The 25,956-nt window shown below is 38.6% G+C and overlaps 1 long non-coding RNA gene across 20 annotated transcripts in view; it reads left to right on the top strand.

Annotated features, from left to right (window-relative positions):
* Nucleotides 1-25,956, top strand: part of LOC138740571 (uncharacterized) — a 589,788-nt gene that overhangs the window by 369,370 nt on the left and 194,462 nt on the right. Inside the window, exons 10-11 of one of the 20 annotated variants that reach the window (XR_011343015.1) lie at nt 18,611-18,973; nt 19,504-19,683. The exons of 18 other annotated variants lie outside the window; for them this stretch is intronic. This is a non-coding gene — a long non-coding RNA (uncharacterized lncRNA). Of the gene's footprint in view, nt 1-18,610; nt 18,974-19,503; nt 19,684-25,956 lie in introns of those variants that run through there. One more of the 20 variants, XR_011343008.1, reaches the window with a different exon arrangement.

Raw genomic sequence — 25,956 nt, 5'->3', positions numbered from 1 at the left:
CATCTCTTTCTTTTTCTTCTTTGGCTTGACTTCGCGGACGAAGATTTATGGAGGGGGTAAAAAGTCATCTATTTGAATGGTAACTGCGGTTCAAATCTGGATACAAAGTGATGAAGGTCAAAAGAGGAGGCAGGCGATTTATTGAAAGCAAAAATGAGTTGACCGAAAGATTTCCACAGATGGAAAATGAATTTGAGGATGAAAAGAGGGATTATGGATAAATAATCATAGCAGGAAGTGATCAGAGATTCAGATCCAATCTCTGATTAAACTGATAAGAGAGAGGGCAAATGTGATATCAAGGTCGAAGTGATGTCTGTGACTATGGATTGGAAAGTTTATGTGGAAAGAGACAGTAAAATGGAGAATAGGACACTTTAGGAAAGTGAGCCTGAGCATTTGAATGTAGTTTGGAAGAACAGAGGAAGATGGGTTGCTTGGGCCGATGAAGATAAATCACCGAGACTCTATCTGTGGCCCTTGCTGGACTAAGATATTTAAATGAGAGAAAGCAATTGTGCACAATTTTCTGTGTTCACGGGAGGAAAGGATCTAGTGACAAGAGCCTTTGGTGTACTGTGGGGAAGTGACAGAAGGTAATGTCAAGTAAGAAGCCTCAAATAATTGCAATTTTAACAACAAAGTTAAATTAAAATAAATAAAATTTAAATTAAAATGTACATTAAACAAAGATGCTATATTTTTATTTAGCTCGAACATTCTCCCCTAAACTCTTTCTCAATAATTGCACATCAGCTCCTGTCTGAGCAGCAATGGATCCATTCCAATTTGATTTTCTTCCTATCTTTCTCTTCAGTAAATTTAAACTCCCAGGTATTTGCTCATTACACCACTATCAGCACCCTCCTAAATTTATTATACTCATCACTGTTCATTACTTACAGAGTTGGTAAAATGCTGCATTTCAATTATTGATAATGTAAACTATGGCTTATGTTATTATTACCCAAACTGAAATCAACTCACTCCATTAATCCTTACAACAAACCTTATTCCATAGTTCATAAAATCATTGTGAGGGCTAAATGGGATAATCTCTGCCAACTCAGCAAGGAAATAATTCTGCTCCCAGTCATTGTTAGTTTTTCTTCTCTCGATCAGTCTTGGCCTAGAATTAAATTAAATTCCCTTGGTTTTCCATGATAATTCTGCTTCCTTTTACCATTGAAATAAAGCCAATTCTGTTATATTTTGTTACAACTACACTTTAAAAAAATGTCTAAGTCCAAATTAAGTAATTTACTGTCAATATTCAGGAAGAAATTATAAATTTTGGATTGGTGACAATAGGTTTTATCTTCCGTTGCGTAGACTTTCAGATGCGTGGTTATGATTTCTGTGCGATAATAAAGGATATTCATGATATGAAACATAATTCATAATCTCTTCCTACATAAATAATCACCCGCTAATGCAAAAATAGGTCTAATCAAGGCATTAGAATGAAAAGCATGCCTTTAATCTTCAATAAAATGAAGCCTCGATATTTTCCAATGGTCTTTCCTACATTAATTGCTAATCAGGTCAAAAGTGACAAAATTGTTGAAAATGTTGGATAACGAAGGTGGCCATTGCTCACAATAATGTACATAATAGTCTAATCTCATCTTCCACCACCAGGTTTGTAGTCCTTAAAGTAGTTTAAATGCTTCCACCACTCTTCCAGGCAGTGGAATTCAAACCCTATACCCCCCCTCAAGAAAAAAGTTATTCTCTATATGCCCTGCTGCTTTACATCTATAAACTTTGGTCTTTATATCCTTTTTAATTTTTTTTTATTTTTCACACTATGAACCATAATGACCAAAATACACAAACATTTCCCTCTTGAAGTCTTTATATCTTCTTCTTGTAACAACCACAAACTGGTTTCCATTTTTGTACTCAGATGTCAAAGTGATAGGAGTCTTGCATTACCAATGAAAGGATTCCAAACTACATTTTAGGAAACAAGTAATTACCATTTTCATTGTTAATTGCAGCCTTGTTATCAGAATTTATGCAAATAATGCATCTCAGAGAACTAGTCTTTATCAACATTATTTTTCCCAGGCTGTTATATTTTACATTTCACAGGTATTTGACTCACTCACTCTAACAAAATATTGGTATTTTAATTGTCTGTGGTAAATCGCCCCTCGTGCAGGTGGATGGCAGGATAACCGGTGGGAGTGATAGGTATGTGAGGAAGGCCAATTACAGGGAGTTAAGGGAATGCTCTGATGGCAACTATATACTTGATGGCCCAAATTGCCTCTTGAAATAAATTTGTCTGATACCAACAATGTGCAAGTAACTTGAAGTCTCTCAAAAGTAAACATCAACTGTCCATTCATAAAAAAACATCACAAATATGTCTAATGTGGATGCAATAAAAGAGTATACAAAGAAATTTTTGAAAGATGTGATCAGTGTCACTGAAACATTTTAAATAGAGGAGAAGGAGTAGGCTACACTCCCTCTTGAACATGATCCAACATTCCAGAAGGACATGGTTCGGTTCACCTTTGCTTCAACTCGTGATCAATCCACATTTTCTTCATTCTTTTGTTCAATATCTATCTCGCTCTTTAAATATATTTAGTGACATCCACGGGTCTCTACGATAAAGAATTTGGAAGATTCATAGCCCACTGAGAGAAGATTTTCTTCTTTATCTATTCTCAAGCCTTTAGCCCCTGGTTCTGAACTACTCCAGGAGAGGAAATATCCTCTCAGTCTCTTCAGAATATTATATGCATCAATAAAGCCTTCAGCTTACAAATAAACTATTGCTGTACATGGCGCTACAGGAAGTGTGGATAGATCTGCTTTCATCATTAAGGAGAATTATGGGAAGTGAAACAAGTTCATAAAAGCAACAATCCAAGTGGAAGTAGAATCAATTCCTAATTTCCATTTTCTTGGCCTGTGCCTTAAAGGTAGTAGTGAGAATCAACAATTATGGTCACCTCAGTACCAATGTTGCAGTTGCTGGTAATGAAAGGAATGTTCATTATCCAAAAAAAAAAAAATTTGGATCATATGTATCATCATTAATTTTTGGAATCACCATTTTGTTATTCTACACACTCCATCAATGAAAACCTTATTTTTTTCATGATTCAGATGGTTTTTTCCTGTGAAAATTGCTATCAGAGTTCATAGACATTGGGCTGCATATGTGTTGATCAAATAATTCCTTCCCCTATTTCATTTGACATACTAAATATTGTATAAAGTCACAGCAAGGTGGTATTCACTAGGCCCTTTCACGCCAGGTCTCCACCTGGAGGCCAGCTGCAAGCGCAGAGGGAAAACATAAAACTGACATTTCATGGAGCATCCCTAAAAGGCTGCTCCTGCACTGCAGGTTAAGTGGTCCTCCGGAGCCGATGGAGGTGGGGCAACTGGTGCCCTAGTGCCATCTGTCATAAATATGCAGCAGTGCGATGGCCATCTTTCCTATCCATAAATCGCCTACACAGCTGGGTAGGGAAGACAGCCGCGTTTTGAGCCGCAAAGGTCAAAGTGGCCCAGTGAGGCTATCACGGCCTGCACCGGCTGCCCCTGCCCTGATGACTTCCACCCGCCAGTCCCCGTTGCCCTGGCGACTCCTGCCCGCTGTCCCCCTCTGCCCTGTTGATGGCGCATTCAGCCCTCCCCTAACCAGCTGCTTGCAGCGGCTATAAATTCAAGTGGGGAAGTGGAGCGCAGAGCTCTGCCGATCATCCTTCCCTGAGAGGGATTGCAGTCGGCCCTTGGAGCCAGCCACAGCGCATTCAAGATAAGTCTCCCAACATAAGGGTGGAGAATCTCCACCTTTACAGTCGGGCTTTTTCCTTGCTTGGAAGGGCCTAGTGCTTCCAAAATTTCATCCAACTTGAATACTGCATACACCAAAAATCCAGCGTCACTACCATATTTTCTTCCATTTTCAAAACAATTCCATGAAGAATTGTGATACTGTGATGAAGTTTGTTAGAAGGAAAGATAATCATCTTGGAAAAAAAAGTCATTAAATGGGTGATAAAAGAGATTCAGGATCCGGAATGCAAAAGTGCAGATCATTACAAAACAGCATTGCTAATCTGAAAAAGACATGAAAGGGCAGATACGGAGGGTTGGGGGGAGGGGTGGGAACTATTAGTGCAGTGGTTAGCACAATGCTATGACAGCACTAGTGACCTGGGTTCCAATCTGGCGCTGTCAGGAGTTTATGTGTTCTCCACATATCTGCTTGGTGCTCCAGTTTCCTCCCACCCTCCAAAATCGTACAGGACTTTTGTCTATTTGGGCACCATGGACTTGTGGGTCAGAAGGATTCATTACTGTGCTGTATCTCTAAATTCAAAAATTAAAAATGCAAATAAAGCACTCTGATTTACTTCGAGATTTTGACCAGAATTGTGAAGCAATGATAAAGCTGATTAGAACTCTGCACTGTGGGTAGTTCTGAACCCAATAGTTTTATCAATACATTAAAGTTCTCATTTAAATAATGAAAAACACAACCAACAACACTACCAAGGTTGATAAAGAATAGCTATTAGGAACAAATGAACTAGTTAGAGCATTTTGAGAAGAGACCAGTCTTGGAGTATAACGATCTCAAAAATTACAATGATTGTGGGGAGAATGTTTTTATAAGTGAGATAAAAGTGAGATTGTTATTGGAAGATCTTAACGGGCAAAATTAGGAATTTATTTTCTCAGGAAGTGATTGGAATAAGGAACTTACTGATTGTGGACACTTCTAAAATTAACTGAAAACAATAGAATAGAAAGATGTGAAAACCAAAGAAACGTGTGGTACTAAAAGCCTGTGATTTATTATTTGACCAAATTTATTGATCTTTTTTTGCTCTTTATATTCAAATTAATATTCTATATTGGGCAGTGAATTGAAAGAAAAAGCAGATATTATATATAATGCAAAACAATGGAGGAACTCAGTGCAGGGGGGGGTGGGGGGAGTGGGAGAATTGTTGACTGATCAAGTTGAAACCCTTCGTTGAGACAGCCTTGATGAAAGATTTTTTTTAACCTTAAATCTCATTTGCCCCAACGATTACTGCCCAACCCACCGAGTTCCTCCAGCAGGTTGTTTTTTTTTGCTCTAGATCTCTCGATTCCAGCAAATGCAGTCACGTGCACCTCCAGTATAAATAAAGCATTTCTCAGAGATAATAATGAAACTGAATTTCTATGATTTCATTAAGCTGTCCCATTATCCTATTAACATTAACTTTAAAATTAAATGAAACCACTAATTCACATTTTAAATTGAAGCTTTATTATGTGGGATCATAGAAAAAGGATAGAAAAAGAATGCCTTTCAAACTACGTGATCATTTTTCAGGCAGACATTTCTGCATTATTAAATCCCATGCCTGAAACACCAAAACTCAGCAAAACACAATGTGATGAATGAGTGCACTTCAACTTGTTATTAATATCACACAAGCTACGATTAAGAAGCTTTTAGTTGTAATGTAACACAGCCAATACTTTACCTGTTGTCATGTTGTTTTTCTATTTATCATAAATTTAAAACAATAAGTGAAATGTTCTGAAGAGCGTTATTACCCAATTTTTTACTATTGCATTGAATGGTTGTGACAATTTTTGTCATATCCACTATTCTTTTCAAATCAGTTTGAAATGAAACCATGATATTAAAGAACATTTATTTAATACCTCCAGTGCAAAGTACCTGTTATATGTAAAGAAAATGTAAGTTATAAATAAGAAAATAAAATTAGTACCCTTATGAAATTCAAGGTTGACTACAAAGATGGTGAGTCAAAGTGAGGAACTCATGCAGGCTGTGGGCTGCTGGCAACTGCGAACAAGGGATTTATACCAGGCTGTGAACTGCCAGAGGTTGGCTCAGGAGTGGCTAAAGGGATACCAGAGGCTATCAAAGGGCGCTGAAGGATTCCTGATCTCGGAAGTTCAGATCTGGATCTTGGGCTGGTGATGGTTTGGACTGGACTGTGTGGCTGCGGGACGGCTAGAGGCCAATCCATGGACAATTGGTGACTGTGCGAACTCTTTTGCTTCGCTTTTTCTGACTGTAAGAGGCACTTCAAGCAATTTCTGCCTATCTTTCAGCCTTACAGCAGAAGAGAGAAAAGTAAAAAGTCATTGGGTGTGATTCATCCTTGATAATGCCTTTGCCCTGCCCAGACAGCATTCCTGATAGATGTTCTCAATGATGGGCAATTGGATGTCAATAATCTGCTGGACAGTTTTCAGCACCCTCTGAAGTGCTTTCTGGTCCAATATGAGACAATTATCATACCACACTGAGATGCATAGGTTAGTATGTTCTCAATGGTACAGCGGTAAAAATCCATCAATATTCTTCATGCTCTGCAGAATATAAAGTCACTGTGGCACCTTTTTGATCAGGTTGGAGGAGTTCAAGGACCAGGTGAGATCATCAGAAATGTGGACACCAAGGAATTTAAAGCTTGATACACATTCCACCACAACTCCATTGATGTCAATAGGGACATGAGTGAGGCTTCCGGCATGCCTGAAGTCCACAATGATCTCCTTAGTCTTCTGGGTGTTGAGTGCCATTGTTGTCGGCACACCACACGGCCAGGTACTGGACCTCATCGCTCTAGACCATCTCATCGTCCCCTTTGATCAGGCCAACCACCTGCAAACTTGATTACGGAATTAGAACCATATATGCAGTCATAGGTGAAAAAGGAATACAGGAGAGGGCTCAGCACACAGCCATGAGGCACACCGGTGTTCGAGGTGAGAATGGAAGAGAAGAGATGGTCTGTTAGTCAGGAACTCCAAGATCCAATTACAGAAGGATGAGCTGATACCAAGCTGTCAAAATTTGGCAATCAATTTGGAGGGAATCATAGTATTGAATGCTGAACTAAAGTCAATGAACAGCATACTGACACAAGAATTGGAATTGTCCAAGTGGGTCAAGGCAGAGCGAAGTGTCGTGGAAATGGCATCCTCAGTCAACCTGTTGGTATGGTAGGAAACTTGATGAAAGTCCAAGGTGATGGGCAAACAAACCTTCAAATGTGATATAAACAATCTTTCAAAGCACTTTGCAATGATAAGGGCTAGTGTAACTGGACGGACGTTGTTCAGACTCGTGGCAGTGGGATGTTTCAGCACTGGCATGACGATAGTAGTCTTGAAACTCATGGGTACAACAGTCAGGGACAGATTGAAAACCCCAGCCAACTGTTCTGCACAGACTAAGCACATGGCCAGGTATACTATCCAGACCAGCTGCCTTGCCTTGTACATTCACCCTACTCAGGGTGGTCCAAACATCAGAGATGGAGAGAGGCAGTTCATCTGGTGGAAGATCCACTTTGAAGGTGACCTCCTTGTTCTCTTGATCAAAGCAAGCGTAGAAATAATTAGGCTCCTTAGAGAGGGAGGCACAGCTGGAAGGGAGCACAGTACTAGGTGGTTTAAAGTCTGTAATGATCTGTATGCCATGCCACATGTGCCAGGGATCGGAGTTGAAATGCTCTTTGATCTTTTGTTTGCATGTCTGCTTAGCCTGAGAAATTCAACTCCTTAGGTTGGCCCTGGCTGAGCCATAAGTCTCCCAGTTTCCAGATCCAAAGGCTAAATCAGTCTTTGAGCAGATGTTTGATTAGCAAATGTTTTATTTATTTTTGTGATGTCACTCCATCCACACACTTGCTGATATACTCGAGGACAGAGTTGGTATATAAAATCGATATCAATCTGAGAGTCTGTGGTAACATGGGCAGCAAACACACTCCAATCTGTATGTTGAAAACGTTGAAAAACAAAAGCAGCACCCTCAAGCCAGATCTTATTAGCCTTCATCGTGGGTTTTACACATTTAATGACTTTGGAAACAAACAGTGAAAGATGTTCAGACTGTCCCAGGTGAGGGAGGATAGTGGTTTTCTAAGCACCAGCCACTGATCTAGTTTTATTTCTCCTCTTGTTACATCACACATTTTGGTAAATTCTTGGAAGCACGTAGATTGCAATGATTAAAGTACCCAGCTACAATAAAGGCTCTGTCTGGATGCAATGTCTGCAGTTTGCCGATAGAGCACTGAGATCTTTCATGGCTACTTTAGCGTTAGCATCCGGCGGTACATAAATTGCTACAGCAGTGATACTTGTAAACCCTTGTGGTTGATAAAAAGTTCTACACTTAATAATCAGCTATTCCAGATCCATAGAGCAATAAGGATCAGCAATGACAATGACTGTTTCACATAGATGTATAAGCCACCCCCTCGACTTTTACCCACCGATTCAACCAGTCTGACAGCACTGTTGACAGCTCTTCCAATTCCACCACATTGATAGGTACATCGCTTTTTAGCCACGTCTCCATTAAAAACATACCAATGCAATCCATAAACCTTATTTGCACAAGGGTCCAAATCCTTAATTCTTCCAAATTGTTCGCCAAAGACCGAACTTAAGTGAGAAAAGAGCTAGCCTTAGTGGATTTAGCTTTAATGTACTGTATACTATTTTAGATGCTGTGTATTATGTACCTGCTTAATTGCAGCAAATAAGAATTTTGCTGCATCAGTACATTAAATTCTTATTAAATTGTGGCTTGCAATTTCTTGAGCTTTGAAGATTGAAGTGCAGCTGGCTATTGGGAGGTGGAAATAATCTGTATATGGGACAATTATGGAGGGATAAAACAAGTTCTTGAGAACATAATTGTATCAGGGAAAACAGAATGACATTAAAGTGAAAGCTTGTTGTTTGGAAATAAAATTAGGAAGTGCTTGTATGAACATAAAAGGTAAAAAAAAAAATAAGATTTTATTCCTGAAAATGACGGGTCACTTGAAAAATTTAAAGATCTCACAGTGATCATTAATTTCAATTCCCTGTCCTATTCCCCTGTTGAAATGTCTGCCCATGGCCTCATGCACTGCCAGACTGAGACCAGCCACAAATTGGAGGAGCAAAATCTCATCTTCTATTTGGGCATCCTTCTATTACATGGCATTAACAGTGACTTCTCTGGCTTTCTTTAACCCTCCTTCCACCATCTTCTTCCTTCTGTCACCTTTCCCACAACTCTGTCTCTCACTTTCACATCTCTTTTCCCTCTGTCACCTTTCACAGTGCCAAAATCAATTCTCATCCTTCCTCTTATCATATCCAATCAACACCTTTTGTTGGTCTGCAATCCTCTCCCTGCCAGTTTGCTTTATTCTGACACCTTCCTGTTCTTTGCTTCCTTGAAGAAGGGCTCAGGCCCAAGACATCTTTGACTCCTTTGGACATTGCAAGACCGGCTGAGTCCCTCCAGCATTTCTGTATGTTTTACTAACAGCTTTGGAATAAAGACAAGTTTTTTTTTAAAAAAAGAACCTTAGTTTAGTCTAACTGAGTGGCAGAACAGACGCGAGATATTTAATAGCCTACATGTGATTCCAGCTTTTAAAGAACTTCTGCTCCATTTGGGCAGACGTGTTTCCTTTTGTAATAAAATTATCTGAAGCTGAAGAAATGAAAGCCAAATGCTGCTGAAGAAGCACGTTGACTGGCAATCAAATAATAACAAAGGCTGTCTGCAGGATAGTCAGTATCTTTGTTGGAAGCTGTGATAAAACTCCAGAATGAAGACAATGTTGGCACTGCTCCTCAGATAAGCTGCAATAGTGTTAAGTTATCTGCTTGTACCATCTTGTCATGCTATTTTGATCAATGCCACCACTCCACTGGACTTGGTGATTCTATTATTCAAAGATTAAATTGATACCGAAAGAAAATGTACATACTGATATTTATTGTTAATTTGTGGAACTTGAAATCCAATTATTTCCAGATGAAGTGGCAGAGGCTCGATATTAGAATTTAAGGAGTAGTTGGATACTTATGTGGATGGGAAAGGGATGGAGGGTTATGGGTTGAGTGTAGGTCAGTGGGTTTAGGTGAGAGAAATTGTTACTAGAAGGGCCAAGTTGGCCTGTTTCAATGCTGTAATTGTTATATGGTTATAATTCTTCTTCTTCTTTGGCTTGGCGGACGAAGATTTATGGAGGGGGTAAAAAGTCCACGTCAGCTGCAGGCTCGTTTGTGGCTGACAAGTCCGATGCGGGACAGGCAGACACGATTGCAGCGGTTGCAGGGGAAAATTGGTTGGTTGGGGTTGGGTGTTGGGTTTTTCCTCCTTTGCCTTTTGTCAGTGAGGTGGGCTCTGCGGTCTTCTTCAAAGGAGGTTGCTGCCCGCCAAACTGTGAGGCGCCAAGATGCACGGTTTGAGGCGTTATCAGCCCACTGGCGGTGGTCAATGTGGCAGGCACCAAGAGATTTCTTTAGGCAGTCCTTGTACCTTTCCTTTGGTGCACCTCTGTCACGGTGGCCAGTGGAGAGCTCGCCATATAACACGATCTTGGGAAGGCGATGGTCCTCCATTCTGGAGACGTGACCCATCCAGCGCAGCTGGATCTTCAGCAGCGTGGACTCGATTAAATTAAATTAAATTACATTTAAAGGAAATCCATGTTGACCAAATTAACGAGAAGGGCCCTACAGTATTAATTGCAGAAGTTAATCAAGTCTTTTTTTATGTTTGCTAAAACATTATTGATTAGTGTTTTTTTTTAAACTTTAAATCCAGTCAGCAACAGGACCTCTGGCCCATGAGCCCCACTGCCCAAATACACCCAAGTGACCAATTAACCGACAAAACCCATACCTTTGGGGAAAGTAAAACTATAAACTTTGGCAATGTGAGAACACCAAATATACAAGAAAGTGTACATGTTATTTATTGAAATTTGAAGGAGCCAATATGATGAATGGATTATTGGCCTGTATTGTGCTCCATTCAGCTCTGTGCTGCTTTCAGCTAGGTGCCCAGACATGATCCCCCTATCATGTCTTTGCATAGTCTTATGCAACATACTCATGAGGTTGGTTGGTGAAGCATAATGACATCTCAGCAGGTGGACTGGCTAGTTTTCACAGGAGACCCTCATCACATATTGGCAGGTACACAATAAGGGATTGTAATTGTTATAGAGTCAGAATGATGTGAACTATTTTGTAATTGCATAAGAATGCATCCTTCTCACTGCAGTAACTGTAGTGGACCACTGTCAGGCATATGTGTGTATACGTATATGAGTTTAAACTCAAAGATAGAACAGTAATTATCAGTGATTTATTGGGAGGTGCGATTGTCAGTGATTAATCAGTGTATAACGTGCATGATTTGTGTTGATGGTTAGTCTGAGTGTGTTTCCTGTTGAAAATTCCCCCACATGTAACTAAAGACAATTGCTTGAGATTTGTTATTTCTTGAACCCTTTGAACTGGTTTTCACAATCACAATTATCTGAAGGAGTAGTATGCCAATCTTGCGTTGATATCTCATCTGTCATTTCAGTAAAACGTTCGGCCAAATCAAGTTAGTGTTCAGTTGCTCACGGATAAATCTGTCCCTGATAGGAGAGACACAATGACAGCCAGTCTGTTCCATCAAGTTCAGTGATGAAGGCCAACTGTGCTGGAAATACACTAGCTCTTTTTTTCTCTTATCCCAATGCTAAACCTATCTGCAAATTCTTCAAAAGGTGTTTTCCAACCTGAAGTTTCAGAAGGGAAAGGAATATACAAGTTCCTTTTGAGTTTTACTTTGGTTTTTTACCTCCTCCCGCCTCCTTGTGTTGGTGTCCTACCTTCCAAAAATGTAAGGATTTAGTAGATTAATTGAGGTTCAATGGCTGGAATTGGCTTCTACCATTTTGTAAATTAATGTAAATGATTTGTTTTCTAAATTATAATAATGTTTTATCAATTAAAACATCACTCCAGCAAGATATTCATCTCAGTGACAATTTCAGTATCATCTCTCCTCTTACATATATTTACATAACTCCTGTTACATCTCAAACCAGCAACAAAAGATGCAATTCAAAAGGGTTAAATTTTAACTCTACATTTATTAATGACTATTAACAATATGATGTTTTAACACAATTAATCCCACTATAAGTATCTATACCAAATATTTTTAAAAATCATACATTTATAAACCATGTCTATGTGGAAAAACCCAAATCATTACAGTCTGTGCCCAATATTCAAAAAAGAAAAATCTCCCCAAAACCCCAGGTCAGTCAGTCAAGCAAGTCAGTCTAAAAAACAGTCCACAGGATTCAATCTCAAAGTTCAGTTCTTTAACTGATAACAAAGGGTGTCGTATTAAACATTGGAGAGAGAAATGACTGATGTTGCATTGCACTAAACTTATGAATCCTCACTTATGAGGCATGTGCATTTCACACAGCTGCCCTCTGCCATTCCAACTGCCTTTCTCTGCTTCACAGCAGGATTCTCCCTTTGTTCTCAAAATTCCAAGCAATTAGCGAGTCAGCACTCAGCTGTACCACAAGTTGCATGGAGTTCTTAGCAGAAATCCATCCATTATAATGACAGTCCATGGTCCATAACACTCCTCATTTCTGACTTGGATCAAATTATTGCGGTTCTGTAACAGACAATTTTTATTCTGGAGGATCATGGTGATTTTGCAGTATTCACACAGCATATTTTTCATGATTCCAGTCTTGTAAAATCACACATTTTAATTCACTTCACCCATGTGGTGTTACCACTATGCGTATAGATGTATATATGGCTGGCCCGCCCCCTGAACCTGTGACCCCTCCCCATTAACGATGTTATGCCAACCCCCTTCTTCAGTACCTGCCTTGGAACCAAGCCAGCAACATACAAGCTGTTCTGTCTGATTGTGGTTGATTGGTAGTGCAACCCAGAACTGCAGAGTGGATGAAAATTTAAATATACTTTTCACTGTTTCACAATTGTGTGGTTTGCTCCTGAGGTGAAAAATCCAACCAGGTCTACCATGCATTGGGTCAGGAATTTCTGCATGACTAAAAGCCAATTATTTCACTCTGTGAAATAAAGAGGTGAAATACAAGTTACATTTACTTCCATCCAGCTGCAGTTCATGCACAGATGGCCATTATCAATGTGAGGTTAGGTGCCCATTACTGCCAAGCAATTATCACTTCCACTGGAGCAAATGTGCTCTCTATTGCATGTTATTACATTGTAACATTCTATTACTGTTATGTTAAAAAGACACAAATAAGAAGATATCAGAACATTCACTGCAAAGAATAAAGGCTTGATTAAGCTCGTCTCTATGGCTTTATTTACATAGTTATTATCCCAATGGAAATATATTCTTTCAAAGTAATCCGTGCATTCTCCATGGGTTACTGAAATATGATGCCATCTCTTCTTGCTTTTATGTATTTATGCTGTTTTCAAATTGTGAAGGTAATGAGTTATTATACATTCTATTGAGTGCAAACATTGGGCACAGGTCACTTTATTCTTTGAGCCTCACTGGTTCCTGACACCCAACTGAGATGATTTGTACTTTCAGATTGATGTTTCCAAATTGATCCATAATCTTGCCCCATTTCACAACTTAATGATTACCTCTCGACTTAATTTCCCACATTGACCTCCTGATTCTTCTGCTCTCACTCTATTGGTTAATTTCCACCACCAAACTGATTTGTTTTGGAAATACCCATGTCTGTCTGCCTTGCCACTTCTAATCCTGCTTTAAACCAAATAACATGACCGCAACAAATAGAAACAGAAATAGGCTAGCCTGCCACTTATACGATCTTTCACCTCACTGCCATTTTCTTGTACTAACGCCATATCCCAGTGGATCCCATTATTATGTGCAAATTTATTAATTTATTTCTTACATATACTCTGTAATTAAGCCTCCATGGTCCTCTTCAGCAGGGAATTCAAAACATCTGCAAATATGGGTTTAATAGGAATTCAACACAAGATCATATCCCACCCAACATTTCTTATTTTTGACTTCCAGCAGAAATTCAGTCAGAGACACTGGAAGTTTATTACAAGAATTTAAACTGTTCTGCAAACTTTTCTACTTTATGGAAGTGTAATTTTGTGTTTCTAGTGATATTTTATGTCACAGTGACACAGCTGGTAGATACACTGCTGGTAGGTTCAACAGCCCTCACCTCCTGAACGGGCTGCGAAGTGCACACATTCCATCTGTGGCCACGTGATTTTCCTGGCGCTACATTTCTCTCCACTTCCTGGTACCAAAGAGGGTGACAGTAACAAGAATCAACGACTACAGGCCCGTGGCCCTGACCTCCACCATTACGAAATGCTTTGAGCGTCTGCTGATGGAATGCATCAAAGCACACCTCACAGGGACACTGGACAAATTTCAATTCACTCATAGAAGAAATTGTTCTACTGATGATACTATAGCCTTGTCTCTCCACTTTGTCCTGACCCACCCAGAGTATGACACTTCATATGCTAGCCTGCTGTTCATCAACATCAGCTCAGTGTTGGATACGATCATTCCCTAGAGGATAGTGGAGAAGCTGTCCTCGCTGCATCTCAACATTTTTCTCTGTAACTGGATTCTGGCCTTCCTAACGGAAAGAGCACTATCTGTCTGGGTTGGCTGCAGAACATCAGGCTCTGTCTCAATGAGCACAGGCACACCACAGGGTTCTTATTCATACTACTGAACCATGACTGCATTACCATATCCAGCAGAAATATCAAGTTTGCAGATGATATAACAGTAGTTGGCCTGCAGAAGAGGTTGAAAATCTCATGATATGGTGCAAGAATAACAACCCAAGTCTCAAGGTAAACAAGACAAAGAAGATAAATAAATAAACAGTCACTGTGGAGGCAATTCAACCAATCAGGAAGTCATTGAAAAATTAAAGTTAGCTAAAATGTGACACTACCTTTTGGGAATGGGCAGGACATTGGTGGTTTCTTTCAGACAAATGTCATTTATTTTAATTACACAAAGGAACAACCATTCTATGACTGAGCTGGTGTCTAAGTGGTATGGTTCTATAATCTTTACATGCAGTAAACATTGACATTATTGCTTTTAAATTTGAATCAATTGTTGGATAATACACAAAATTCCATGTACTTGTCCAAAATATAGAACCTGAGAGCAGGTTAATGAACTTGCCTCACCTGATATTGAAATATTAATGCTTCAAGACTTTTGGCATAGAATAGCAGCATTTCTGTATTTAAACATTGGTCCATTCTCTTAAAGTAGATTTGTGCACTCACTCCAGAAATGTATCCTTGCTGATGCCATGTGACTGTGACTGGAAAATTCTCAACTGCATGCAGTAATTTTTCTAGAGCGCCAGCAATAGCATTTTATTTCACTGTGACAACACATTTATTCCTTTTGCATTCTAAAAACCATTGAGTGGAATTATTGTGTTCAGGCCCAGGATTTCTGATCATGGTTTAGTAAGACAGCAGGTTTTACCTTGAAGAAATAGAAACCTTTCTTTATGCGAAGCATAATACCATTTCTTCCTTCTCAACTTGAAGATAGCTTCCTTAATATTGTTCAAAGTGCAAATTGCAAATGCCGAGCTTTTTCCTGGCTATAACCCACAATGTTAGTTGATGATATTATCTTGAATAATTGATTAGGGATGTTCATCTAATGTGTCATTGTATCTTCAAAGGTGACTTCTGAAAATCCATATTAACAATTAATACATCGTTCCAATTTAACCTCAGTCTTCTGAGCAATTCTTACTCAACTATAATGATCTTCCAGTATAGCTATAATGGTAACTCAAGAAGCTAGCCATTTTTTTTTAAGAAACATTGTATCCCTTATATTTGCCCCAGTATTTTTTGACTTTATGTAGATGTTTTGAAACTGATCATTTCTTTCTGTAGGTCTCCAAACTTCATCATTTATATTCCTACACCTAATGTAATGATCTGCTACTGCACCTAAATTACTAGAAACTGCTTATTGATTAGCAATGTGATGTTTCAATTTTATTGCTATACATCTACTGTGTAGACACGATAAAAATTAAAATCTGCCATATCTGTATTCATGCGGATGCTGTACAAGTTACAGCATCTCTTAGTGGTTTTGTAAAACTTATCTGCAGATGTAAACAATGCCCCGGTTACATATTATTCACATTATATGGCAGTGGCTTGTGGGTTTTTTTATATGGCATGTGTGGCATTCAGTGACTTTAAATTCATAAACACATGGGAAATGAATACTCTAGAATAAATCTTTTTAACAGTAGCATACCAATACTTCTGTGGCCTGTGAGAGATGAAAAATGTTTTGGCATTTCTGGCTGTCATCTAAACTGAAATTGCAATTCTGCAATCTAGATCAGACATGAGGGTTCTGTGCCTAACAAATTTGACAGGATTCTTTCATCATTTAGGCTTCCCAAAAGGCCATCTCTTAAGACATGACTGAAGTCCTCAAAAATTAAATCGCTATTTCAGATCTTTCACTTCTTCCCATATCTCTGATTACAATTGCAAGGTACAATTACAAAGTTCAGTGATAATTTCAAGATACAATTAGCACAAAGACAACAGAGGTTATGCACCAATCAACACCAACTCCTCACACACAGAAGCAATCATCTTTGTGAAGAGTCATTTAGTTGTGAACGTTCATGTACTTTGGCAAAACTTTCTCAAGTCAAGAGCAGGACAGCAAAAAGCAGCCATGCTTTTGAAAGCCTGAGAAGTGTGGGAATAGAAGACCTGAAGACCAAGATGACAGTGTATTTTGCTGTTCTCATACCCAACTTATTCATTGTTTCTGAGACATCTTAACTCCTTCCATATTGCCTCTCTGTGCAGAATACTTCACCTCAAAAGCCAAGATTCCATCCCAGACAAATGTCCCCAGCTTTTACACACTGTTGAAAGAACTGCACATCAGATGGGCAATATGTTGGGAAAATACCAGAGGACAGAGTACCAAAGCAGCTACTTATGGAGGACAGACTGAGGGAAACTGGCCATGTGGTGGACAGGAAAAGATTCCAAAAATCTCCAAGAAAATCCCTGAAAAATTTCAACATTGACCTGCACCATTAAGAACAGCAAGCATTGGATTGACCTATTGTTGTACCCACATAAAATGTGGTGCTTTTTCTGAAGAAGCTAGAATGGAGTAAGCAAAGAAAAAGAGCAGCTCGAAAATCAAGAACCACCAAAATGGCAACATCCTTAAACCTCTGTCACATATATGACCAGAGCTTTGAGTTTGGATTGGTCTAATCAGCCACATTTGTACACATCGTAATACTAAAGGGTATATGTCATGATCTTGCTGGAGAACAAGTGACAAACAACAGAAATCGGTTACATTTCGCCCCCTTTATTTAAATTGTAAAATGTGGAACTTTTGCAAAAGTGTGATAAAATCTCCAAATTCACTATTTATACCAAGTCATGTTGTTAATGGTATTTATCCTCATTGTCCATTGTAATATATTTGTGAAAGGACTGAATTAGGCTGCGCAAATGGTCAAGCTCCAACAAGAATATTTTAAAAGCCTCCAAACTTTTCAGAACAATATGTATGGTTTTTATTGCCAACTAATAAACTAAAATGTGGGTTTTTTTAATATTATGGCAAAGATCACTATTTTACAAAATTGCAATTTATTTACATAATTACAGTTAAACTTTCATTATGTTTGAGATTGTGAGGTGCAGACAAATAGATTTTCTGACCTGTCATATTTTATTAATGCTTCATCACATATTTAATTCAATTTCTTTGAATGATGCACAATGGAATAATAAATTTTACATTAAAGGAAGCATTAGAATTCAAGCCTCGGCAACACAAGAGGAAATGTGGAAACTGATCCAGGGAAATTTCCAGGGAGCATAACCACAGAATTAGATGTGTTAAGAGAGCTCGGGAACTGTAGCCCCTGTGAGTATTCGGGGGTAAATAGCAAGCATCATCATAAGTAATTAAATGGTGCATTTTCAAATGCATGATTTTAGACAGCTGTTTATGTCAATTTACATCATTTCTTTCTTTCACCAGAGCTAAATGGTGAGCCATTCAATTTCCAAATGGTCAGAGACTAGATGATAGGAATTTTACTCTATATATATATATATATATATATATAAATACTGCTCAGTAATGAAATGGAAATCAGTGCTAAAATATTTTAAAGTTCTCTGGTAGCATTGAGCAATTTAGTGGTAAAAAAAACTTAAAAGATCCTGAGAGATTCTCCTATAATGTCATCATAACTTGATTGGAAAGCACATTTACGTGCATGAACTGGATTTTCTTGCTGCAAGTGGAAAATTGTTACAAAACAGTCCAAATCCTCAAATTTGATACAGGTATTTAACTCTAAAGAGTGGTGCCCACAAATTCATCCCCAGCTGGCAGCAAGAAACATGCTATAAAGTCGTTCCAGAGTATTGAGTCCAAAGGAGTGAATTGTGAAGGTGGATTATGATGCACTGATGGTAGTTTAAACCAAAAATAAATTCCTTGGCAAGAATATTTTCAAAAGGCACAGAGAATGCATAAAGCACTCTTTCAACTTTAATGAACTTAAGAAATTAACATGTGCATTTTAAATGTCTATTGTTATTTGATACTCTTATTTAAACATTTTAGATTACTGAACATTCTGATGAGACAATAATGCTAACTGCTATATGGGTCAATTTGTCATAGGCATGTGATGGTAAAGAGCCACTAAAATCAGAAATCTCTAAAATGGCTTCCAGTCACTGAGTAGAAGGTTACAATCAATGTGAGAGGAAATTCTTCATGGTAAATATCAAGCAAGTTATTATAGCCCTTACATTCTGAAGCTTGGATGAACTTTGGAAAAAAAAATGACAGGTCCTTCTTATTTGGCATTTACTCTGAAGAACTCCAGCCACAACTGCAGCACAAATACTTCAGAGGAAAGTCTGGCCTCTCCAAAATGAAGCTTTGATGTTTGCAGCACTCCGAGATTGCTCACCATCAAGTGGAACTAGAGAATGAGGAGTTGAAACTGGACACCCACTGAATCGTTGAGTTAGACAACAAGTAAGCAGATCATTTTGCCCAACTGTTCACGCTGATGCAGTTGCCTATCCGAGTAGAGTGAAATGCTAAAGTCTGCAGATTCTGTGATTATAGTTTAAAAGCACAAATACTGGTGAAATTCAGCAGGTCTCACAGCATCCATTGGAGGTAAAGGTATATAATTGAATTTCCAGATCAGAGCTTTTCTTTGAGGCATAAGCATATACAATGAAGAAGAGCTTAGGCCAAACAAAATCAATTATACATCTTTAGCTCCTATGGATGCTGTCAGACCTGCTGAGTTCATCTAGCATTTTCTGTGTTTGTGACTACCCGAGCAGTCCCATTTGTCTGTATGAGGCCAATATCCATCTGAACCATTCTGTGTACCTGTCCAACATGTAATTGTACACACATCGACCTCTAGCACCTGGTTCCACATACCCATCATATTCAGTATGGAAAAAGTTGCCCATCAAATCCCCTTTATATTTTTTCCTCTCTCCTGATCTTATGGCCTGGTTTGGAAACTTTGGTGACTGGAAATGCAGAAAACTTCAATAAGTGGAAAATCGAGGAAGTCCATCATGGGCACTGACGAACTGTCCATTGAAAGCATCTGTGAGAAATGCTACCTTAAGAGAGCAACAAGAAATATAAAGGACTCCTATCTTCTCTGGACACAATCTCCTCTCGCTGGGCCCTTCAGGTGCAAAACACAGAAGTCTGAAGTCAAGAACAGTTTTTATCCAATAGCTATCAGGTATTTGACCCCCAACTGTTCCACCCTAACCATTGTAATCTGATATCACCATCAGTTTTTTTTGCACTAACTGTAGCTGTGAACAGTTAATTATCTTTCTTTGGAGATATCGCGTTACATTTTCTGTCTTGTCATATTTTGCCAATTTAATTTTTTCCTGTTGCATTTGGTGCATCTTACATACTGTTAGGCTGCAGTAAGAGAGAAGTTCAGAAAATCTGTACATTTTACTCAGGTGTATGACAAACAACTCACTTTGACAACTCAAGATATCTGCAACATTCTTCCTTTCTCCATCAGCATTTTGACAAAAGGTAGCGAAAAATATTCCTAAAAGTGCTTCAGTGTTCTTCAGCAGAACACAATTTTTATCGTTACTGGTGTGAAGCCCAGGTCAGTCACTGAACCAGGTGTATTTTTTTTGAAGTCAGGTGCCTACCTGCTTTTGGCTCAGACTGGAAATGCTGCTTATATAACTTTACCTGCACTACATAAAAAATGCTGTGTGATTTGCTGAGTTTTGCAACATTTATGTATAAACCAGGTGTATGATTACAGTTCTCAGCAATAACAGAAGTAGAAAGATTTACTTGCCTCAAGAACATCCCCTTCTGTGTTAGAACGATAAAACATTACAGCACAGAAACAGGCCCCTTTAGCCCTTCTAGGCTATGCCAAATCATTTCTTTTTGCCTAGTCCCAATGATCTGCATTCAGTCTATAGCCCTCCATACTTCTCCCATCCATGTACTGGTCTAAATTCTTCTTAAATGTTAAAATTGAGCCCTTAGTCACCACTTCAGCTGGAAGCTCATTCCACACTCCTGCCACTCTATGTGTGAAGAAGTTTCACCCTCAACTTTTCCCCTTACACTCTTAACCCATCTCCTCTGGTGTTGGTTGCTCATAATACCAGGTTATGTTTGAATGGATCGAAGCAAGTTTAATATCACTCTCCAGTAGGGCTGAACTATTCAAATCTCAGTTATTACCATCAAGCATCTTTTGGAGATGATTCAATTTTTGTTTCAGGTTTAAATTTCTCCCTGGCTTCTGATTCTCTGCTGGATTGGATCTCAGTCCTGATTCCATTTGAAGCTTTGGTTATTGCACGACTTCTTAGAAATATTAGTCTAAGATAAATTGTACATTTCTTTTTCCCTCTGACTGTTCATCCAAAGCCAACACATTCTCCTTGAAGTGCAGAATCAATCTTCCCCCTATCAGGGCCTTAATATGTGTGTGGGTCAGAATTATTGCACCATTAAAGAAGTCTGCACCCAGAGACAGCAGGGATGCATTATACAAAATGAAGCAACATTAAAGGGATCAGGAGGCTGCACTATAGAGAGAGCTTACTGCATTTACAATAAAAAAAATCCCAATGGGCTGTGAAAGGTGGAGACATTTTTAAACTGTTACAAGCCCAAGTTAATGTAGGGGTTTGGAACAGGGAACACACACTCACACAGAGATGATCATCAGACACAAAGGCAACTAAAGAAGGCCATAAAACCCAGAGTCATTGTTCTCAATTGAAAAGATGGACAATAGAATATTTACTCCAAGAGACACCTGTTCAAACAAACAGCCATCTGCCAGATGAAACATTTTTTTGGGAAATTGAAACAAAAAAAACATGTATTGCTCAAGTAAGTCATGTGATTTGAGAAAACTTGAAAAAGCAGCCTTTAGTATTCAACCAAAGACTTCTGGACTCAGAATTAAAGTGACTTCAAATTAAGGTGGTCACTTCAGTTGTTTTTCTTTATCAAGAGAGAGCAGAGATGCTGTGGCCATTGTAATGGTCACTTTTTATTGACTCAAAGAAAGCAGGATCATACTTCCATTTGGATTATGATCATTTTAATGGTCATTTTGTTTAACCTTTGCCTGGGTTCATAGAAACACCATATTGAAGAGTTCATAACCTCTAAGCAAGAAACGTGGTTTGGGGGGGGGGGGGGGGTGAGGAGATTGTGACAAATCACTCGTATGAAGAAACATTTCTATGAAATCACTCGACAAGAATTTATGGGTTTTCAGAAGTCTGATGACATGGTGTCTCTGAAGTTGTTAAAAGATATACCCCTAGTGAAAAAAATACAGATATAACATCACCGACTTTCCAGTTGTTCTAATAGCATGCAGTTCCATTTGATATTAGCAAATAAGCAGATATGTTTGTATGGGGAAAACCTCTTCAATTAGTGTACAGTTAAATCTCCATTATCCAGCACTCAATCAATCTGAAACTCAATCAGCCAGCAAAAAGAGGAAATAAATAAATAAATACATAGATAGAATTTAAAAAAATAAATTTAAAATTGTTATAGTAAATTTTCTCTGAAGCAACACACAACCCCTTAGGTGCAAACATTGAGCTAGTAGAGCACCCTGGTCATGTCCTGCCTGCAGCAGCAGTTTGAATAAAATGGTGACACCTAGGATGAAGAGCTGGCCATTGCTATTCACTACTGGGGCGACTCTCCCAAAGTGTCTCCCTATCCCTGCCTGGTAAGAGACTATCTTTATTTGTATTATTTTTAAAATGTATTAGTGAGGCTTTATCTGTAAATGTGGGGACAGGGGATTCGAGGGGATTCATTATGATGGTGGCATGGCTATGCTGTGGCAGGGCTCCCAAATGGAGCTGGAATTTGAAGAAAGGTGCACTGAGGGCCTGACTGGGATACTTGCGTGGAGGTAAGCTGGGTTGTCAGCATGAGGGAGGGGATTATTATGAAGGTGGCATAGTTAGCGCAATACTGTTACAGCGCCAGCAACCAGTGTTCAAATTTAAATTTTGTAAGATAATGGAATTATCTGATTAAAGTGAACTTCATATAATTAAAGACTATAATACTGATATATATTTTAATTATTTTATATTTTGCACTTGGTCTTTTCAACCTTGTATTCTTAATATCGGTGTATTTGTTAAGCATTGGAATAAAGTCTCAGTCATCCAGAAAATTTGCATATCTGGCATTTGAGATGCCCGTAGATGCTGGATAATGGGTATTTTGCTGTACTTTGAAACTTACACTGAAAGATCTCGTTATGTTCACATAAAATGAGGCCTCAGCATTAGTTTAAATCTAACATGGGTAGATTTCTTCAAATAAAATATATTTATCATCATTGTTTTCATGTTATATTCTGTATTGGAAAGCTCAAATTAAATATACCAGGATTTGTGTTTGCCTGATATTTCAACTCAAATGCTATAGTTGCTCTCATAACTAGTGCAAATTCTCATCTGATAAAATAAGCAATCCAAAATATGGCTTTGACCAGCAATAAAAATATAAAGCTGAGCTCAGGGGACAGAACAATATTCTCTTGGCAATGAAGCTAAATATCATCGGCCACACAAGTGTATAATTCTTGTTTGATTGTGTACGAACAAAATGTCAGGTTTTAGTAGAGCAGCACAAAAAGCTCCCTATTGGTTTTTGGATTAGAATCAAAGTATGTCATGAAAAGAAATCTTGCCCAAAAGTATTTAATTATAAGGAAACAACAGTACTGTTGGTTGAAAAATACTTAGCAATGAAATTCTGAATGGCTGCATTTACGTCCTTATTCTTTGCATCAGATTGGCAAAATATACATAACTGCATTTCTCATGTGACTCAACAGAAAATCATGGAATATATAGAATTGTAGAAAATATGAATGATTGAAGGTTTCCAACAAGGGAGAAGAAGTGAATGCAAGGATAAATTCCTGTCATTCCACAACATTGTGGATGACACCATATTCCTTTCCATGAGCTCCATTTTCCTTGTTTTGCTGAGTATCCAACAAGCCTTCTTGAATTTACACAGTATTTGAATTTACACAGCATTTGGGAGGAAAATTTCAAGCATACCACATTCTCTGGATGAAGAAATTTCTTCTCATTTCAGTCCTGAAAGGACTCATTTTGAGACTAACTTTTTGGTTTGCTGGGGGAAACATCATCCCCACATCTATTTTGCCAAACCAAAGCAGCAATTGACATGTTTCAATGAGAGCACCTCTCATTTGTCTAAACTCAAAAAATCCATAAAGCCAATCTGCTTAATCTCTTCTCAAAGGACAATCCTCCCCTTTCCAAGGAATCACCTCCTTCATTATACTTTTATTAATCCCATAAATAAATAAAAAAGCAGATCAGTGAACAATATCCAAGTTGCTGTTTCACTAGGTCCTAATATAATTTCAGTGAGATCTCTTCACTTTTATATTCAAAACCACTTTCCTGTCAGCACATTCCAGACAATAATCAACTTATTTTAGATAAAGGTTACTCCTTGTATCTTTTGCCCATCACATTTAATCTGTATCCCTGGTCAATAAGCCATTTGTCGTTGAATCATCTCTTTACTTATCTAGTCATAAACCACCTCTTTCAGCCAAACTGCTCTTCTTTGCTCCAAGGCCAATAGCTTCATCATCTTCACTCCAGAATTTCAGCTGAGTCCTTCATCCTTAAACAAGGAGAAGTTTCTCCTGTACCTTTAAAAGAACTTTTATATGGTTCCTAAATTGTGAATAAAATGAGTGTAATAGCCCATTTTAGGGATGTCTTCTTTCTGCCAAAATGAATCACTTTACACTTATTTCAATTAGGTTACACATGCCTGGTCATGAGTTCTTATTGCAACTCCAAGTTTGGTACGATGTGCAATTTTATTCAAGTCATTAGTCTTTGTGGAAAATAAACATTGCTCCCAAAAGTGGCCACTGGGAAATACCATTGATTTCTATCCAAAAGGCCATTTTACCACATTTCTTTTCTACACGAGAATTTTTTAAACTATGATTCTTTTATTCTATTAACATCAACGTTGGTAATCATCTAAAATTTCTCGCTCTCGCTCTCTCTCCATCTCTATATCTATATAGAGAAAAAATATTGGTATAATTCCTCTCAGCAGACATCATAAACTTATTTAAATAATTCAATCTACTCAATCAACCATATTCTGCCTTGAACAAATCTATGCTGGTTTTCCTCTGTCACCTCAAAGTTCAACAATTTTTCCTCTGTTGAGTGCAGGGGCAGCAAACTACATCCTGCAAGTCAGATCCAAATTTATCCAGCAGAGGGATGAGCAGTAGAATGGACTTGCATGCAGCCGCCATGGTTTTGGTGGGTAGCTCCAGTGGTGCTGGAGAAAAATCACATCGGAAAACCACGGCGAGCCTGACTCGTACATCATTGCTAGGGATTTTACACTTCATTCAGCAGGAGTATGAATGTTTTAAGATGGAGAAAATGTGATGGGAAGTGGGAAAATAAAAACTACAAGTAAGCAGAGGGAGGGAGGGAGAGGGGAACATTGAAAAGAAACTGCCATAGTACATCTTGGTTTATTTCTTACCTCACAGGGGATCAATTGTTGAGGTAAAGCAAGCTTAAAAACATATCTTATGCAGAAGAAACTCAGTATTTTTTTAAAATCATCTATTGTTGCGGAAAGTCAGTGGTGCGCCGCCATCTTTAAATTGAAGATGGCGTCCCTGGGTTATGCCATTAGCCAAGCGACTCCAGGCAAGAAATAATTAAAATGATTACCACTGGCACACCATAGAGCCAACGCATGGTAAAAGGCTACCCTGGTGTACTGTTTCCTCGACTAAGTTGAAACTGATGGATTGGTGCTTGACACGTCCTGCTGTGCCTTGAACAACTCCTTTATTAGTCATTTAATTTTCCTGTTTATATCCGTTTGAAACATGTGGAGTCAGTCTGATTGCTACTTACATTTAGTATTTATGAGCGATTTTAATGCTTTTATTTGTTTTATCTTTATATGTCACCATTTTTCTCATCTTGCACTTTGGCTCCCCCTTATGAAAATGTATCTAGCCTGTACTTTCTTTTCTTCTTTCTTTCTTTGGCTTGGCGGATGAAGATTTATGGAGGGGTATGTCCACGTGTGCTGCAGGCTCGTTGGTGACTGACAAGTCCGATGCGGGACAGGCAGGCAGGCACGGTTGCAGTGGTTGCAAGGGAAAAATTGGTTGGTTGGGGTTGGGTGTTGGGTTTTTCCTCCTTTGTGTTTTGTCAGTGAGGTGGCCTCTGCAGTCTTCTTCAAAGGAGGTTGCTGCCCGCCGAACTGTGAGGTGCCAAGATGCATGATGGAGGCGATATCAGCCCACTGGCGGTGTTCAATGTGGCAAACACCAAGAGATTTCTTCAAGCAGTCCTTGTACCTCTTCTTTGGTGCACCTCTGTCTCAGTGGC

Source organism: Narcine bancroftii, chromosome 8, assembly GCF_036971445.1.
Source record: "Narcine bancroftii isolate sNarBan1 chromosome 8, sNarBan1.hap1, whole genome shotgun sequence".
In the NCBI taxonomy this organism is placed as follows: domain Eukaryota; kingdom Metazoa; phylum Chordata; class Chondrichthyes; order Torpediniformes; family Narcinidae; genus Narcine; species Narcine bancroftii.
This window is presented reverse-complemented; position numbering and strand designations above follow the sequence as displayed.